The sequence below is a fragment of the Protopterus annectens genome, chromosome 1.part0, assembly GCF_019279795.1.
Source record: "Protopterus annectens isolate FY-2018-M chromosome 1.part0, PAN1.0, whole genome shotgun sequence".
Lineage (NCBI taxonomy): Eukaryota > Metazoa > Chordata > Ceratodontiformes > Protopteridae > Protopterus > Protopterus annectens.
The window spans coordinates 1,801,389,853-1,801,409,197 of record NC_056725.1 but is presented as its reverse complement, the minus strand read 5'-3'; the positions used below and the strand labels follow the sequence as shown (position 1 = coordinate 1,801,409,197).

At 38.4% G+C, this 19,345-nt stretch overlaps 1 protein-coding gene across 3 annotated transcripts in view; it reads left to right on the top strand.

Annotated features, from left to right (window-relative positions):
- UTRN (utrophin) overlaps positions 1-19,345 on the top strand; it is a 4,744,936-nt gene that overhangs the window by 2,075,464 nt on the left and 2,650,127 nt on the right. The gene's annotated exons all lie outside the window — the stretch shown is intronic.

Sequence of the window (19,345 nt, the reverse complement as noted above, 5' to 3'; positions counted from 1 at the left end):
TGGTGGTACCTTGGCATTTTGTTTGGCACTCTAAGCTCACTGCAGGGGTTATTGCACTTCTGAATGTCAAGGAGAGCAGGTTTCTAATTAGATTTGACAAAAAAAGTGTGTATTTTGCTGCCTTTGCCTTTGGAGCAGTCAGCTGTCAGACCCACATCATTAAGTTTTAAGGAGACTTTGTTTGGCAGAGTGAGGACTTGGTGTTTGAAATATAAAGTGAAGCTATGAATGAGAGAATTACAAAGCTGTACACATTTGGTGCCTGTAGTTGGGATACAGCTACTGGCATGGTCATGTGTAGACACATATAACTTAGAACTTGGGCTTTACCAAAGGATATCTAGGAGCAATTGCTTTAACACTGTTGGACAAGAACTTCAAATTTGTCCTCCATAAGGATTTTTCCTGAGCTAGAAGAAGAGTGTGACCATGAAATCTGACTAGAGGTTATGTGATCTGTCCATCCCAAGGTATAGTGAGAGCTAACTTGCTTAGAAGTATCCCTTCTGAAGGAAACAGCCGAAGGATGAGTTCAGAGCCCTTTAGGAGAAGGAGGCCAGCAGGCTAGCAAATGTAGCCCCCTCTTTTCAAGAATGCAAGTGTGTAGTTTTTGTCTGTCCTACACCCACTGCCCCTGTCCCTAATGTTTGCTCCCACCACCTATCTCACTTTAATATTTCAAAACCACAGGCACCGTCCATGCAGTTGATGTTTGTGATAAAAGTACAGCAGCAAGGACAATTTTGCGCATGCGCACTTAGCTAAGAACGCCTTTCTGAGTAACCATTTGTTGTTTGGCCCATTTCTCAGAAAATGTTTTAGAAAACTAGAAGGGGAGATTTTGGAGCCTTTAATACACTTGCTTCATCCACATATTTCCTCAGGCTACAAAACAAAGTTCAGAGTTTCATCTCCCTTCCTGTCAGGCCAAGTAGAGCTGGTACATTTTGACTGCTCTTCTGGATTGTAGAGTCACTGAGAGTCAAGCTGGAGGATCTTGGAAAGTTTTTTTACTCCATGTAATTTCTCGTGCTTGATTCCCTCAATGGTTAATAAACAACTAAGGATGCCTTCATTGTCCCATGGGCTCCCAGACTTTGACAACGCAGCTCTGATTTGTCCTGAGGCCTTGTATTGGTCTACTTAAGGAGTACAGCACATGAATTAGTTCCATGCAAAAAGACATACCGTGGATGTAAAAAGTGCACACACCCCTGTTAAAATGCCAGGTTTTTGTGATGTAAAAAATGAGACCACAATAAATTATTTCAAAACTTTTCCCACCCTTAATGTGACCTATAACCTGTACAATTCAGTTGAAAAAACAAACAAATCTGTTAGGGGAAAAATATAAAAAAAAATAACATACAATATGCTGGTTGCATAAGTGTGCACACCCTTAAATTAATACTTTGTTGAAGCATCTTTTGATTTAATTACAGCATTCAGTCTTCTTGGGTAGGAGTCTGTCAGCATGGCACATCTTGACTTGGCAATATTTGCCCACGCTTCCTTGCAAAAGTGCTCCAAATCTGTCAAATTGCGAGGGCACAGCCCTCTTTAGGTCACCTACAATTTTGATGTGGATGTATACTTGGGGTCATTGTCGTGTTGAAAGGTGAAATTCCTTTTAATCTTCAGCTTTCTAGCAGATGCCTGAAGGTTTTGGGACAAAATTGGCTGGTATTTGGAACAGTTCATAATTCTCTCCACCTTAACTAAAGCCCCAGTTCCAGCTGAAGAAAAGCAACCCCAAAGCATGATACTGCTACCACCATGCTTCATCATGGGGATGGTGTACTTTTAGTGATGCGGTGTTGTTTTTGCGCCAAACGTAACTTTTGGAGTTGTGGCCAGAAAGTTCAACCATATATATGGGTCTACTTCATTTGATTGAAAGGTCATTTGATCAAAAACCAGTATTCAAGGCATAAAACTTGGATTTGTCCCCCTCCCCAATGTCGTGCGACCCTGGAGTTGGTATATATAGTTACGGGGAGTGTGGGGGGGTGCAGCGTTTAAAATCTGTACTTTTTGTTTTAATGTCTTCTTTTAAAGGAAAATGGGTGTGGGGCTTCACCCCCCCTAACTATATATACCAACTCTAGGGTCACATGACATTGGGGAGGGGGACAAATCCAAGTTTTATGCCTTGAATACTGGTTTTCGATCAAATGGGTTTCGATCAAATGGTCTTTTGATCAAATGAAGTAGACCCATATATAAATAAATAAAATTACACACACACACACCGTTAAGTAATCATTCTGTATCTCCAGTCTGTAATTCAGCATTTTTACCGTAGGTTGCAAAATATTAATCATGAGAACTAGCATAAGTTCCTTAGTCCTCAGAGAAGTTTTCTTATTACTGTTTCTGTTATAGTATGGGTAAAGTCAGCATTGGCTTTGTGGTGTTGTATGCAGGCTGTATGTAGCAGCAGGACTCTTGGAGTCACATTTTTAATGACTCTCAAGTTTTTCTGAAGTCTTGCCATAAATGCCCTCTTAGGTTCATAGGTAAGTACTAGGCTATCTGCCCAAGGGCATTTATAAGCCTAGCCAGAATGTGTTGGCTTTCGCCACCCCCTCAGATTAGTTCCCTGGTAAATCTTGCTAAAGACACTGCTATAGATAGGTAGATATTTTCTACTGTTATTTTAGTTGTTGATGCGCTTTGATTCACGGCTGACGTTACTTTTTATTCTTGTAATTTTTCCAGTCATTACTTCACAGTTAATTTCAAACAGATATCCGATGGGGTTACTGCTCCTTGTTTACACAACATTTGTCAGTACTTGTTTTTAAAGTTTTGTTTTCCTATAACCGTATCAAGATTGAAAAGGGGTCGCTGTGGTCCAGGCCAATTAAAGCATGAGTTTCTGTCAAATTTCTAGAACGTTAAACACGACATTCGGTGTTATTGCTATGAACTCCTAACATGTGCTATCTTACAATCGTGTGCATGATTCCCTAAGTTTATATTTGTTGTTGTGTCTTTCGGCTTTTCCCGGTTATCTTTTTGATACATATTTTGGGACCAGGGAGGACTACAGCATAGTCCATTTAATAGGCAGTTTGCATGAGTATATACATCTGCCTCTTCATACTTCTCATGTCTGAAAAAGTGACTGTACCAAGGAGGGGGAGTCACCCAGATTATATCCCTTAAAAATGAAGTGTTAATATTATTAATCATTATCTGTTAATAACTTATCTTTCTTAAGCATATGTCAGTTGCTTTTAATGTGATTTTTTTCCAAAGCAAAGGTTGTGTTTAGTGACAAACTACATAACCAGAGCTGATTTATTGTGAAATGGGGCTGTAGGCAGGGTAATGGAATCTCCTCCCCCTGCATGTATACCAGTATCCTGTTACTTGGCTGCCTCTCCCAATTACAAGACTGTTCAATTCTGTTAGTGTACATACTTTTTTCTTTTTTCAGTTTTACAATGATCACAAATTTATATTTAATTGAAAACTTTTATTTCATGTTTTACAGCAAAAATATTTAATTTAAAACTTGTATTTCATATTTTACAGCAAAAACATGGATGGATGTTTGCTTGAAAAAGTATCACACTGAAAAAAGACTTAACATGAGCAACACTAAACTTATCTTCCCCTGAAACTCAAATTTATTGGAAAAACAACTGGAAGTCCATTAAACTGCAGTGATGTGATGGGATTCATAGTGACATAGCAGATAGTAAAGCACTAATTATTGGCCCTGTGAAAGGTGGAAGAATTCAAAAGACAAATGTGTAACGCATTTGCTTACATCTTGGAACAGCCCACCGGATATGAGTCTCCCTTTTTCAAGGGCAGCTCTGGAGCATTGTCTTGTGAAGTCACTTAGTCAGGTTCACACAGAAAACACGAAGGCTGAAGTACTTAAACCATGCACTACAGAAGCAGCTCAGAAACCGCTCGGAGCTTTAATCATGTGAGCTAAGTACCAGACAGACTGTTGCAGCACAACACAGTGTATTTCACACACCAGTGTGCCTGCAAAAAAACAAGCTACATTAAATGCATTCAAATTCCCAATTACTCCAAAGTACTGCCTGGTTTAGTGACTTGCATAGTGTCACACAGTAAGTAAATGAAGTAGGAAAAATTCAAACCCTGCACCTTTGCCACAGGCAACAGCTTATTAAGAAGTCAGAGCTATAGTCCTCTGCACTAAATACCAGAGTGCCAGTTTTTAACTTAATGCAAGAAGACTATCACAGTAGTATGCAGAAATGATTACAATAATGGGTGCTGAAGATGGGTCTGTTCTGAGCATCGCTGCAAGTAATGCAGACTATATGACATGACAAATATTATCCATTTGCAGTTGTTGAAGGCTGTAAATAATGTACTGCAAAAATATATTACCAAAGTACAACATGTTTAGACTATATAACACAAAAAAGGTCTATTAATTAATTCATTCATTCTTTGATATAATTAATAAAACAAAACAATTATATAGTATAATTGCTGCTGCAGCTTTTGTTCAGTAACCCACACCTTGTACAAAAATTAGAAATATTACTGCATACAACATATTCTTTTCTGGAGGGGATTGTATGCTTGCAGGACACCTGCGTGTCATTTTTGAACTCCCTATGTCTTTTCTGTAATCAAGAATAACTATTCCTTCTGTGTTCAGTCAGTACAGGTCTAATCTGCTTGAATGGCTGATAATGCCGTACAGTTCCAGTATACACCTCTAGAGTTAACAGTGCCATATCATGGACAAATGGGGCCCTATGGAAGGTAACAAATCAGGTCCCTGCCAGCCATGCTAGTATTTGATTACTTAACTGTCTCTCCCCAATTACGATGAATATTGATGTCCTTGCATATCACTGTTGCAGTGTTGTTTACTAAAGGGATTCCCTGCCTAGGATAGCCCGTCATCCAGCTAGTATACCAAAGCCTTAGGACTTTAAGGGCATCATACGTCACACGCATACTACCTCGCTCGCAGTGTAGGGCATAATGGTGAAGTATGGATGAGCATACCTCAGAACTTCTTTCAGTCCCAATGCCATCTTCAATCGTCTGTCTGAGCACTCCTTAGTTTCTGCTGGTTACCAAGCTGTTTTCCAAAAAGTGCCCCATTGGGGTAACTGGGAGTGTGTTGTTATGGTTTGTGATGTAAAATGCTTGCAACTAGGATTATTTCAGTGTGGTTTGTTTTCATTTATATAAATGTATGATTGCCTATGACTTAAGTGATGGCTTAATGAAGATATTCCTTGTTTAAAAAAAAGTGTCCCATTGGGTTTTCTTTTTTATCTTGTTTTTTCTTTTAGTTGTGAGGTTACATGTCATCCAGGAAGGGAAAATGTCAGTGTGGGAGACAGATTCCCCATAAGGACCATTACAAGCAATGTTTGTTTTGCTTGGTTGCTTCTCATGACCATACGTTGTGCGCGATTTGTCAAGCGTTTGTCTGTAAGACCCTTCATAGTCATCTCTCCTCCTTGTCTATCTGCCTAGAGAACCAGCATCTTAAGTTGTTTGTGCAGGGTGCTATGGCAGAATCATCCCATCCTGAGGGTCAGATGTTTGCGAAGAAGATGACCAAAAAATTCAGGTCGGATTTATCTGCTGTACTGCCTCCTCCGGATCTCTCTCTCTCAAGGCTAGTGAAAGCCCTGAGGATCGTCCGGCTGTTCTGTCTGATTCCTGTGCCACAGCCATTTTGGATGCTGACATTGATGCAGCTTATTTGCACATCCTTGGAGGCTTTCAGACATCTGTTGCAGATGTTGAGGGGGAATCTCAGCTAATCATATCTGAGAAACTGAGGGGTGTTCCACAGATTCTTGTTTGGGAGGAAATTCTCACTTTGTTGTTTGAGTGCCTGCAAGGGTCCAAACCTAAGATCTTTAGGGCTGATGTCCCTTTGAAAACTAAGCAGAAAACAAAAACACATTTCCCCTGCTCCTAAGGATCCCCACACAGGAGTTGTTTAATGCACAAATGGCCTTGAAGCTCACCCAGTGAGTTTGTTCCCCCCTTGGTCATCTACTCCTCTTAAGAGGCCTAGGGAGCTGGACTCATCTAATGAGGAATTGGACTCTAGAGGAGAGTCATTGGCTTACTCCTCTCAGATTCCTTCTCCTTTGGACTACGGTTCTGAGGATGAGGACTCTTAGTCCAGATTCTCCCTTTGAGGAACTTTCCTTTGGAGTTGCTATATCTTGTATGATGGATTTTATTTTTAAATGGGACTGTACCCAGGTTTCTGACATCCAGAAAAGTTATGAACACCTCCAGATGGAGTCCCCTAAGGCCTGTGCTGCCCCTACGGTCTTAGCTGCCTTGTTAGACACATTTTCATCAACTTATCAGGCTCCTGATTCCCAGCCTCTAAAAAAACTGACAGTTTTTTTTTAAGATGCCTTTTGATATTTAATTTCTCTACAGATGTCCTTCTGCTGATCCCTCTGTTGTCTGTCTGACAGTCCTTCAAAACTATTACCTTATACTAAATTGCTTCCTACTGACAAGGACAGTAGGACCATGGAACAGCTGGGAAAAAAGATGTATACTGCTGCTACCCTGGGCTTTCGGGCTGTTAATTACCAGACCCATGTGACCAGTTATGTCGTGGCTATTCTTTCTCAGGCCTATCCAGTTATTTCTGACATTTCTGTTTCTGAGAGGAAGGTTTCAGCCCTCTCCTTGATGGGCTCTTCTTCTCAAGTGATTTGCCATTCTGTTAAATGTAGTTATGATGCAGCTGATGCTTCTAGAGCTGCTGCCTTTGGTTCTGTCGAGGCATTATTCTTGGCTTCACCTTCAACCTTTTCATGTAACAAACGTAACCACCAATCCATAGTAGTTATCCACGGCACCAAATTTCTTTCTTTTATTCATGGCTAATAAACTTGGATTGTATACTGAAGTCCACGCCTGTGATATATTTTAAATAATTTTATTGACTGTTCTAACACTAGTCTGTTTGAGCGTTTTGAATACCAGTTTTAAAAGAAAGAAATTTGGCGCCGTGGATAACTACTGCGGATTGGTGGTTACGTTTGTTACATTTTATCTATTGGTCTCCGCAGTAGGTTTTGCTGATTGGTGTACTGTTTGCTTGTTTCAACCTTTTCCTGATGATATTAAAGGCAAATTGATGGATGCTCCCCTTGATAATAATCTCTTTGGTTCTGCAGCTGCTGAATTTTGTCCCTTCAGGAAAAGGGCAAGGCTTTGCCGGAATTGAAACATATTTTTGTTTCTCCGTGTTTCTAGATTTCAGTGGAATTATCCTTCTAAACTTGCCTTTGTTAATAGAAAGTCTCGCCCTCCACCCAAGGGTAAAAAGGGTTCTAGATGGGCCCCTCCTGCTAAGTCTACTTAGACTCCCACTACTCAGATGCCTCCTTTTCCAGACAAGCCAGGTTCTGTCTATTTTCTTCCCTCCATCCTAGTTTAGGTTCCTTTGTCTCTTCGTCTTTCCCATTCCCTTCGCTATTGGTTAAGGATCACTCAGGACTCTTGGATTTTGCCCATCATTTGTCAAGGATACTTCATGGTGTGAAAATCCTTTCCTCCCTTTCTTAGGTATTCCTTAATCTCCTGTAGAACAGCTGCACTTTTTTTCTGGATGTACTTCAGGGTCTTTTGTCTCATGGCACCATCCAAGCAGTTTCTGTTCTTCAAAGGGGGAAGGGAAGGGGTTTTATTTCGGAATGCTTTTGCTTCCCAGAAAAGAAGGCACCCGGAGGGCCATTCTGGACCTTTCTCAGCTCAACATCTTTGTGAATATTCCTTGTTTTGGAATGCTGTCCCTTCAGACCCTTATTTTCTCCTTTTCTTCCTCAGACTTTCCTGGTCTCTCTCAGTCTCAAAGATGCCTATCTTCACATTCTTATTCATTCCCTTTAAAGGAAATATTTGCATTTCTCTGTCTCTTCCTTGTATTTTCAGTTCTCTGTTTTGCCCTTTGGCTTTTTTATTGCCTTAAGGGTCTTCATCAAATGCCTCGCTCCTGTGATTGCCTTTTGCAGGATGAGGGGAATACAAATATTTCCTTACCTGGATGATGTGCTCATTCAGGCTTCCTCCGCAGAGACCTTGATTCAGCACCTCTACTGTGCTATTTGCCTTTTGCAAAACCTGGGGTTTATGATAAATTTCCAGAAATCCTTTCTGACCCCTTCTCAGGATCATGTTTTTCTCTGGTACAGACTCCATAGCATTCCTATGCTGGCTTCCCTGCCACCACCCAAGGCTCTGGCTGTGATTGCCTCCCCTTTTAATAAACAACTTTCGTCTCTTTTGCATCAGAGTTCCAAGTCCTCTGACACTGAAAGTGGACAGCCTGTCATTTCCTTGGAAGAGGTTGTTTCTGTATGCCTTCCCTCCCCTTTCTCTCATACTGAGGGTCCTGCTCAAGGTAGTACAGGACTCTCCTAAAATCTTGCTTATGACTCCCTTTTTGGCCCAGACAACATTGGTTCCCCCTTCTTCTGCGTCTACCCAAGAGCAATAACTACAAGTTATCTCACAGGGCGGACCTACTCGCACAAGAAAAGGGGTCTTTCATCCTTCCTCGCTTGTCCACTCTTCAGCTGACATTGTGGGTGATAGGGTTTTGATCCTGTTTAGGCATCTGTTTTCTGAGGACATGCAGGAGATCAGGAAACCCACTATGAGAATATCTTGTGTGTCCAAATGGAAGAGATTTTCAGTCTGGTACCTTGCTTGTAACCAAGATTCATTTTCTATGGGGGTTCCTCTGATCCTCTCTTATATGTGTTTTTTTTCCATTTTGGGTTGGATTGGTCTCCAGTTAAAGCTCATCTTTCAGCTGTTTCTGCTTCTCTGCCTTTGACCCCTTCTCTGGCCTCTAGGTTTGAAATCAAACCGTTTCTTAAAGGCATCCTCCTTGTTAGACCTGCTAGGAAGACTATTCCTCCTTCTTGGGAATCTTAATTTTATTCTTGAAAATTTGACTCAGGCTCCCTTTGAGCCTGCAGCTTTGTACATGGAGGACTGTTCTTTTGGCCCTTACTTCAGCTAGGAGGGTGTCTAAGCTTCAGGCCATTATGGCTGTTCCTCATTTATTAGTTTTTCATAGGGACAGGGTGTCGCTTCGTGCTAATCCTCCATTTAAGCCCAAAGTGCTTAATGAATCGTCTCTTAATCAGTCTACTAATTTGCCCACTTTTTTCCCTTCTCCACAGACCTTCAGTGAGAAGGTTCTTCATATCTTGGATTTGCATAGACAGCTCAGATATTTGGATGAGACTAATGGCATTTGCAGGTCTGTGCAACTTTGTTTCTTTTCATCCTAGATTTCTAGGTTTGGCTGTTTCTAAGCAAACCATCTCTTCATGGATCTCTAAGGCCATTTCTTTTTGTTATTCCTTTCATGGGTAATGTCTTTCTATCTATGCAAAGGATCATTCTGCTGGGGCTGTGGCTTCCTCTGGTACTTTTTTCGAAGGATTGGATATGCATTCCATCCTTGAACCTGCTATTGGGTCTTCTGTCCATACCTTTACTAAGCATTAGAAATTGGATGTTGTTTCCAGAGCAATAGCTGACTTCTAGAGGGCTGTGCTGGGATTTCCTCCTCCCAAGTTTTCTGTTGAACTTTTGTACTCTCCCTTTAGTAACGAATACTACAACAGTGATACTGAAGGCCATAGTACAGTTGTGTAAAATCTTTCCATAACAGTATATGATGATCTCTTCACTGTTGCAATATTCATGTCCTCCTTCCTCCCCCTTTTTCTCTTCCCTTTCATTTTTTCCTTCTGGATGCACATGTTCCTCCTCCTCCTCCTCTCCTTGGCCTGTTCTTCCTGTGGTTATTCAGTTCTGAGGTATGTACATGACCTTTATGTCCTACACCATAAGCGGGGAGCATACATGTGACGTACAACATCCTTAAAATCCAAAGACTTTGGTATACAGGCTAGACGATGGGATACACTAGGCAGAGCATCCCTTTAGTAAAGAGTACTGCAACAGAGAAGCAAAGGACATTTACTGATATGGTAAGATTTTATGCAACTGTACTTTCAAACCTGTCCATGTACATATTTTTCTTTTCTTCTTCCTATCTTTGTGATAGCTGTAATTCATTTAAAACGTTTTTCCCAAATTTTACAGAAAAAACATTAAAAGTGATTTTTCTAAGCAAAACACTCGCATAGTAAACAGATTTAACATGAGAAACAGTAAATGTCTCTCCCATAAAACTTATGTTTAGTGAAAATGCATCTGGCATCCCCAGTCAACTAAAAGAGATATGTTGGGATTCGTACTCAAATAGCATATAGTGAAGTACTAGTTAGTATCTCTGTTAAGGATGCAGGAATTCAAAAGGCAAATGTGTAATGCATTTGCTAACAGTCTTAACAGTCCACTGAACACAAGTATTCCTTTGCAGGAACAGCCCAGAAGTATTGTCTGGTGAAGTAATGTGGTCAGAATCACAAAAGACAAATGAAAGGTGAGGTACTTGATCCCTATAACACAGAAAGCAGCTGTTTCAATACTCATAGCCTTACTCATCTGCAAGAAGTTCTAGGCAGCATGTTGTATTCCAAACACAGTGCATTTCACATCTGTGTACCTACAAAGAAGGCTAAATTAAAAATATATATATTCATAATTTAAAAAAAAAAAGACTTTATTGTATGCAACTTACAGCTAAATAATAAACACTGTCAACATTCAACAAAACAAATTATCACATCTAGGAGCATGGCTCGTGATGATGATCCTGTTTACTACAGTCAGTTTCCTTTCTGTGCAACCATAACTGTCTGACTGTCCAGGGGACCATTGAGGAGCTTAACTCAAATTTCCAGTTGTCTCAAAGCACTGTCTGGGTAAAGGACTTGACAGATGTAGCATAAATCTGAGGTAAAAAAACAAAATTTTCTGAAAATTGGAGAGAAGCAGACTGGCAGTTGGTGTGGTAGATTCTGTTGCTACGAGTCCTTAGGTTACTTGATCAGACATGGACCTTTTACAGTTGCACACAAAACACACACTGCTAGTCTCCTCTCTCTACCTGTGTACTGCTGGCTGGCCAGTCACTGCCACAGTTTCAAAGATATTGGTGAAAGAAACATTACCCCACTGCATTCTGTTCTGCCAAAGGTGGCTGCATTTAGACAAAAGAAAACAAAAAGACCAAGACAGTGTTTAGTGAAAAAGGTTGCTGCAGTAGAGAAGACATCTACTGCAAAAAGAGACATTTATGATTTGTGCTCCAGGAAGTCTTGATCATTGGCTCAAAATATGAGCAATAAGTGAGATGATGTCACTGAGCAGTAGGTCAGTGCAGTAAGGATTCATGTTTTATAAGCAGAGTAGTGTTCTCTCTCTCTCTCTCTCTGTCTCGATAGTTTTAGTGAGGAGAGCGCATATTTTTAAGCAACAAAAATGTCATGTTTTAGAGCGAGGAGCACAGTAGTTAATTTATTTTTTTAAATAATTTGTTGCCAAGCCGAACCCCCCCACCCAGCACTAGGCCCTAGGCAGTTCCTCGGTCACTTTGTGCTGGATCCAGCCCTGTACATATCATCAATATTATTGTAATTCTTTGTTACCCTTACTGAATGTGTTGTCTTTAGACTGTAACAGACTCGATTTGTCTTTAAGACAGGCCGAACAATAGTCTCTGTCTTCTATCTTATAACCTCTCTTTTTAAACATTAGCATTGTCAAAAGCAGTTTTCCAAGAAATCAGACCAAATGCTGCATGCACTTCTGACCCTAATAAACTCCCCATAATGAAGAAGAGGCAAGGAAAGATAGTAAAAATAGTACCATACCAAAAAAAAAATCAGCACTGATCTGTTTTAGTGTATCCACACCTAGTAGCTGTGGAATATCACACCTCTAACAGAGTCGGTGTTTGGCAAGAGTTGGGGTTCACATAATGGTTAAGGTGTTTACCTCACCGATGCAAGGTGCAGGATTTGATTCTCACCTTTGAAGAGAAATTGATTAGGCTTGTGAGGACAGCTAACCTAGTACTTGCCTGTGAACATGCATATCTCAACTGTCTGCTTTCTTTATAGGATGAGGGGTTGACATAATAGGTAAAGATGTTGCCTTACAGGAATAAGATGAAGGGTTTGACTCTGACCTGTGGTTATAGACTATATGCTTGTAATAGTTTGTAAACTAATAGCCTAGTATTTAATTATGTAATACATCCTTAAACTCCTGAGCATTTTTCCAAAAGTCATGTTAAGTGTATACCAAATAAATATGAGTACATTGTAAACAGCAAATGCTATTAGAAAGGTGAGAGCAGCATGTATGATATCCTAGCCCTAAACCTGTTTGTGACCCTAACCCCAGTCCTGTGTCATGTTACTAAATGCCCTTTACATAACTATACCACTAAACGAGACACGCACTTCACACAACACACCTCAGTCAGTCCCCTTCCCCACTTACTGTAACTCTAACCTTAGCATATGCACACACATGCCTTCACTCCAGTGCTGAAAGTTTTAGTATATGTGAGAGTTTCAGCATTACCATTTCCTGCCACTTTCAGTTGCACGTCTGCTAAGTGAATTCCACATTCAGTGTTGTGTTTCGTTTAGTCCTGCACTAGACAGGTGATTTCTACACCAAAATATCTGTCAGAAGCATGTGCATTTGATAAAGTGTAGAGTAATAACCATGTGTGTGTATTTATGTATATATAAATGTGTGTGTGTGTGTAGCTTTAGGAAAAATATGTTGTGTATGGATATATAACTTAAAGTGCTAGCTAGGGAGATTTCCATAGCATGGGATACACATTTCTTTGAGAGAAATCATTTGAAATATAGATCTTATCGAAGGTAGAACACATCTGCTGTTTCTTTGTTATTTAAGTATTCTGACATGACAGATGGCTGAGAGACTAGTGGAATGCATGCTAGGAAAATATTGTTGATGCATATATAGTTCAACATCCCATATAATTTACTTTGCATATTTCCACAGGCAGTGGCTTGGTAAGGCAAAAGTAGTAGGTAAATGGTGCATATTGTGCTTTGGTATCATTAACAGTGACTCTTAAGTAGCATATCCACCTCTGTAAAAATCAGAAGGCTGGGGTTCTGTTCCTACACCATGTGCATCAGTTTTTTTTCAGTACTGGTACTGTAGTGCAGCATAAGAGGGGTTTTGCACTGCTGAGGCATTGCCCTCTGAGTGAGATGTTAAACCGGGGTCCCTTCTCCTAGTGTTGGTACTAGCTTAGGTGGATGTAAAAGATCCCTTTACCAGGGATAGCACCCACAACCCTCTTGGACATGGGCAGTCATTACTAAATGCAGTCCTGCGTATTGACTAGAGTATCTATGGTATTTCATTGGGATGAAAAGGCTGGCATGAGATGACCTCTGGGTTGATAGCCTAGTGACCTCCTATGATCCATTGACACTTATTGTTCAGAGTAAGAGCACTTTATGTAAAAAAAAAAAAAAATACACTATTCCAGACTCCACAGTGTAGAGGGATGAAGTCCCAGACAGCCAGGGTTTTGATTATTGGCTCTGGCACTGCAGAAGCTGGGAGGGGGGATGAGGAGTTGTGGGCTTACTCACCTCTCTGGAGAGGGTGGGTTGATTCTACTTGGAGACGCACATGATGGTGAGATCTCCATGGTGGAGACTAGAAAGACCAGTGCTTCTGTTGTAGAGGGCAGGTTTGCTTGGAGACCTCTCCCTCTGCAGAAGTGAGGGGCATCCTTTGTGGACAGCCCTTTGCACATCTCTCTCCACACTCGGGTAGGGCCAGGAAGGAAAAAAAAAAAGGAAAAAACACAAACCACCCCCAATTTGCTATCTGGATGATGACTCCTTTCAAATGACTGTCATCTAGTAAGAGAGCAAATGGGCTGATTTAGCTGACGGATGGTCTGATGGCTGGCAGACAGCAGGGGCAACCCCCCCCCCAAAAAAAAGAATTAAATTCCACAATAAAAGCATACTTTTGCAGTCAATATGGTTAAAAATTACCAGATAAATAATAAAAGTCAACAATAAGTTAATAAGAAAGCCCTTTATTGCAGTCATGAGTAGCTCTCCAAGTTCTTAACACTTGCATTCATGTTATTTTAACATTTTAAGTAACAAAGTAAGTCACCCATTCTACCCTTTTTCCATAACCTAAATGTATTTCTTTGTAAAGGTTTGTCCATTTTCCATATTTTATTATCCAAAACATCTGAGCACATTCCTATCTGATCTCCAGTAAACGAGTTACTAAAATCATAGCCAGGTAATTTTCACTCTGGCTTATCTGTCTGTTGTATCAGTATTGTATAATTTCAAAATTCAAGTTACTATGTAGTTCAGTATTAAATATTGTTAACTATCTGGGCAGGAGTTGTAATAAGTTTCATAAGCTTTAAAACTATATGTACATTCTCAGTCAAATACATTTTTAAATCTATAATGCTATTTTTTTTATTCTAAATTGTTGCATAATATTCAGTATATCTCCAGATAGCGGTCAGATGTTGTCTAACTGTTCTGTAAGACAATCTCACCACCCACAGAAAGTCATATTTAGATTTTATTTATGCATAGTTCAGATCCAGTACTCTGTGAACTTCAGACCACATTTTTTTTTAAAACCACTTAATGGAAAAAAAATAAATAATTGTAATACCACAGCCAAAGAGCCAGCGACACTCATTCTGTGTAAAAGTCTGTAAATTCCACTACAATACGATGATGTAAAGCACAATGAAAGTTTCGCCAATAAAAACTTCTGGTACACAGATAAAAAATCTGTTTAATTCCACAGCGTTTGAACAATAAAAAAACACAGCACAATATAAACTTCACAAGTAAAACTCCTAGTGCTTCAGCCACACTAGCCTTTACAGAGTAAAATGCTCGCTCTAAGCATAGTAATTTATATCCAATTTAAAACTAATTAATCAATTAACTGTTTGAAACATTTTTAAAGCAGAATCAGCATCATTTTAAAGCTATTATAACAAAAATTAAATAAAACTCTGCCAATGACATTCTTTATTTAGCCCAATCGGCTGCAAAGTATTATATTTCATTATAAAAATTGATTCCTTTTTTCTTAATAAATATTTCAGTAAATCTTCATTGGAAAAATGCACAGAAATATGTTCCAATACTGTTACTTGTAAACTGTCAAATTTACCTTTGTGAACTGAATTAAAATGTTCTCCTACAGGGCTGATTATTTTTTTATTTTTTATATCCCTGACATGCTCTTTGATTCTTTCACCTAAACGTGCTGATTATTTTTTTATTTTGTATATCCCTGACATGCTCTTTGATACTTTCACCTAAACTTCTCTTACTTTCACCTATGTAAAAACAATTACAAGAACATTTTATTGCATATATAATACCTTTAGTTGTACAAGAAAAATAACCCTGCGTTTGAAACTTTTTCCCATTGATATAATGAAACGTGGGTACCAAATATTGGCAGATAGAACACTTGCCACAAGAACTTGTGCCCAAGCTCTTCACATTATTTATCAATTCCGTAGTTCTATTATATCTGAAATGTACAATAAAATCTTGTATATTGCGTCCCCTTTGATAAGATATTCTCAAGTCTATATCAGACAAGCTATGTACTTGTCTCTTAATTATTCTCCAATATTGTTTTAATATCTTATTAAATCTTTCTGAAAAAACTGTATATTAAGTAACAAAAAACATGATATTATTATCTATTATTTGATTACCATTTACTTTGCTGGCCTTATTTTTTATTGCCCTATTAATATTACAATTTTCATAAATTTTTATATAACTGTCCACTATACTTTGTTCATCATACCCTCTATCTAAAAACATTCTCATAGTTTTTATTGCTTCCATTTTGGAATTATTGATATCACTACATAGTCTCCTAATTCTTAATAATTGTCTGTACAGAATAGAGGCCAAGGTGTATGGTGAATGACAGCTGGTCGCCTCTAACATCAAATTTTGTTGATCAAATTTTCTGTGTATACTAGTTCTAATTCTCTCATCATTTATTCCTTCAACTGTAACATCGAGAAAATTAACTTTCGTATCAACTTGCGCTTGGTCATATTTAATACCAAATTTGTTATTGTTCAAAAAATTCAAAAACTGTGCTACTTGTTCCCTACCTTCATAACATATAAAAATAAGATCATCTATAAACCTGAAATAATATTTAACATATCTCTGAAAAAATGTACTTCTATATATATATGTATATATATATATATATATATATGAGTATTTTCCATAAATCCCATGAACATATTGGCATACGTAGGGGCAAAAGCTGCCCCCATGGTTGTGCCCTGTTTTTGTTGATAAAGATTTCCATCAAACTCAAATATATTATTATTCAAGCAAAAATGCATTAACTCCTTAATATATTCTGTTCTTGGATTATCTCCTAGAAAAAAAATGTATAGCTTCCAGTCCATATTTATGCTGAATATTAGTATACAGACTGGTTACATCTACAACTATGAAGTACATATTTCTTAACCATCTCAAATCTTTTATTTTGTCCAAAAAGTCAAAAGTATCTTTTTATATATGAAGGAAGTTTAATTACTTCCTTAAGCAACACTTCATGTAAAAGACATCCTATATTATGTGTAAAACATCCTATAGCCGAAACTATAGGATGCCCTGGGGGATGTCGTAAATTCTTATGACTTTTTGGTACACAAAAAAATCTTGCAACTGTATTTTCCTTATTAATAATTTTTTTGTTGCTTCTGAGATTAAAAAATAATGCAGCCTCACTCCTTTGTCAATTAATGCTTGAAATTCTTTTTGAGCTTGTTCCAAAACAATAATATCCACCTTCTTATAAACTTCTTCATTATTCAGATGTTGCATGCACATTTCATAATACATAGCAGAATTCATTACAACCAATTTGCCCCCCTTATCTGAAGGTTTGAAAACTATATTATCATTTTTTCCAAGCTCATTCAGCTTGTTCCATTCATTCTTTAAGTTATCACACTTATTTATATTATTAAATTCATATAACTTTTTCAATCACTAAATTCATAGCATTGTTAAACTTTAAAATGTTGACGTTCTTAAACGGTGGCATAAATGTACTCTTGGTTGATATTTTGCTTGTATCTAATAAAGTATATGCATTATTCTCTATATCTGAATCACATGAATAAAAACCACTGTCACTAGATGAATCAGTAATTTCATCTGTCAAACTCATATAATGTAATTCACTGTTATAAAAATATTCTTTCAAGTGGATCTTCCGAATTAATCTAAAAATTTCCACTTTAATTTCATGCACTCTAGGAAAAACAGTTGGAATAAATTTTAACCCTTTCTGTAAGACAGAAATTTCATCATTATCAATTTCATAATTAGATAAATTATATAAGAATCTAATATATCATGGTCTGTTCGCAAATTCACTACTTTATGCAATACCTGTTCAATGAGTCCATCTACTTAGCTTGTATGGGCCTTGGCCCTGGTCCCTATTGTTACCATGTCCCTGCCACCCTCTTTTTCTCGTGCCATATTCCACTGTACCTGGCCCACAAAAATTAGATTGAAAAAATTCCGTGTCGCCAGGTCTAGGTTTAGGAAGATATTCTCTGTCAACATGGTCGTCGTCTTCTACAGAAGATGCCCCACTTTCTGCAGAACATGCATTGTAGTTACTTTGTTGACCCTGGGTTTTCTGATTTTGAAAACTCACTTTGCGTCGCTTAGATTGGGAATTAGATGACAAAATAAAAGCCGCCTTGTCATAATCACGCAAATCTCGTTGTAATTTGTTCTTTTTTCTTTGTTTCAATTCCTTCTCATAGGAAGCCAGGCGATCATTGATATTCATCAGAAAAGTCTCCAATGTCGAATCTGATGTTGTCTTTGCCACTTCCTCACACATTTTCTTGGTTTCTTCCAAAATTTTGTTTCTTTTGTAATTATCTCTTTCTATTAGAATGGTTACTCATTCCATACTGCACCGGTGGGCCGCAGCATTCCATCTGTCATGAAACCTTTGTTCCTGCACCTCCATTAGTTCAAATGGGGTCAGACCATATTTGTTTAATTCTAAGGTGCTAAAGAAAAGTGCTCCAAAGTTTACTCAGATTTTTTTTGGCGGTCTTGAAGGGAAACTTTTTTTTCTTATCAACGACTTCATGTAAATAAGCACTTTTTATATTTTTCTGATTTCTCTCTATCTTTTATATACATGTATACATATTCATATAAATGTACAGATTTACAAGTCATGCACACTTAGATGTTTGTCATTATTTGCAGTTGTCTTCCTCCTTGTCATTTCTGCATAACCAAAATTTAATCTTTCCTAAACTCGATTATCCCATGTTTTATTATAGACTTACTGCCAGTACCTCCACATCCATACGAACCAAATCAAGTTAACATTAATTTATATTCCTCAATGTCCTGGCCAAATTTGCAATCCTCAGGAAGGGAGGTCTCTTCTTAAAATAGGTATAGGTTAGTGAGATGAGCTTAGTCAACAAAACTAAGTAAATAATTGAAGCTTTATTAAGAAAAATATTAAAGAATCTGTATTATGAAACTTGTAGCTGAATGTCAGTCTTGTGTACTAGAAGTTACAAGAATTTTCCATCTCATTTCATAATTTATTTTGAATAAGTCCCTGGACACAGCCTATCCCTACCCACATAAGTTGTATTCAAGCCTTTCTGCATTCTGTATACATGCTTGCATTCCTCTATTTTGTTTTCATTGCTTAATATAGCACTGTTCTCACTGTGATATTAATTACTGGGCCTCGGTCTTCCTCTAGTCCTTTAATGTATAATTGATGCAGTCCTTGCTTAGTCCCTGATATCTGGTGAAAGTCATCTTTGGAGTGTTTAATGAGCTAAATTTAGGGAGGAGGTTGTTCTTTTGGCTTTTTCCTGGTTAGGGGTCGACATAGCGGAACTCCGGTCTGCTAATGATTGGCAGTAGATTTTTATGGTGCCGAGATGCCAGCCCGACCCCCAACCTTCAACGAAGGCAAGCCCATTGGCGCATGTCTTTCAAACGGCTCTCTACCGCAGAGAGGACATGCAGACTCCACACAGAAGGCGCTCCAACCGAGAATCGAACGGGAGAACCTCTTGCTGTGAGGCAAGACTGCTACTGCTTAAGGATTTTGGTGTCATAGTCTGGCAGCCTATTATAAGGATCATAATTTGTTAAATTTTAACATCTCATTTTGAAGAAATGGGGGCTGTATGAGCATCCATACTGTTGTTGAGGAGATTCTGTTTTGGTTTCTAGCCTCTTAGATTTGCCTCACTGCTCACATTTGCTGTGATGAGTTTCTGAAGAAA